Below are 822 nucleotides of genomic sequence, written 5' to 3'. Positions count from 1 at the left end.
AGGCTATGTGAAATATGGATTTACATCCACTACTGCGAATTATAAACCTCGCCCTAACTATGTATTGTGCCTTAAGACATGAGTTAACGATCATACAAGGTCACCACGATTAGCAGGACATGAAAGACTGACGCATCCAGAGCATGAAGACAAACCTCTCCCGTTTCTTCAGCGCCGCAAAATTTCACTAAGCTTGACAATAATTATTTCGCAGCCTTTTTTGAGGTTTCTCACTTAATACGAATGACAAAAAGCCACGTGCCGGTGGGGAAACCCTTCTTCTGTCCTGCCGCGGTAAAAATCGGCATGGAAAAGGAGTCGGCGAGCGCAGCCAACGATGCTCGTCCTCCCTTTGCATCCCCGTAGCCACGTGAGGCCAGCCGTTAAACCCGGTATCAGGGGAAACGGAACTTCAACCTGGTATCAGGGGAAACTGAGCTTAAAACCAGAGCTTCAAATAGCTGCACTGGAAACTGCTAAGCCGAGATTTTTTTTTTAAAAAAAAAAGCAGCGTATGTGACCCCATTGCTCTAAAACGTGCTTAAAAAAAACCCAACTCTTCTTTTTTTTTTTTTTTTTTTTTTTGAGAGGAAAAAGATTTTCTGGACTGTTAATAAAGAAAGTAATTTTTTTTTTGAGATACTATTTCATCTTTATCTCGGCTTTCTTTAAATTTCTGTTTAAAACGTACATAATATATTGGTGCAGATGTGCACGTGTGTAAATAAATACCTATACAGCGGGGGGCGGGGAGCCCAACAATATTTTAGGGATCGAAAAAGGTTGGAGACCACCCCCCGGGGGGGATGACGTCACGGCTCC

The sequence above is a fragment of the Aptenodytes forsteri genome, unplaced genomic scaffold, assembly GCF_000699145.1.
Source record: "Aptenodytes forsteri isolate BGI_AS27 unplaced genomic scaffold, ASM69914v1 Scaffold126, whole genome shotgun sequence".
In the NCBI taxonomy this organism is placed as follows: Eukaryota; Metazoa; Chordata; class Aves; order Sphenisciformes; family Spheniscidae; genus Aptenodytes; species Aptenodytes forsteri.
The sequence above is the reverse complement of the archived record's forward strand: the minus strand, read 5'-3'. Positions refer to the sequence as shown.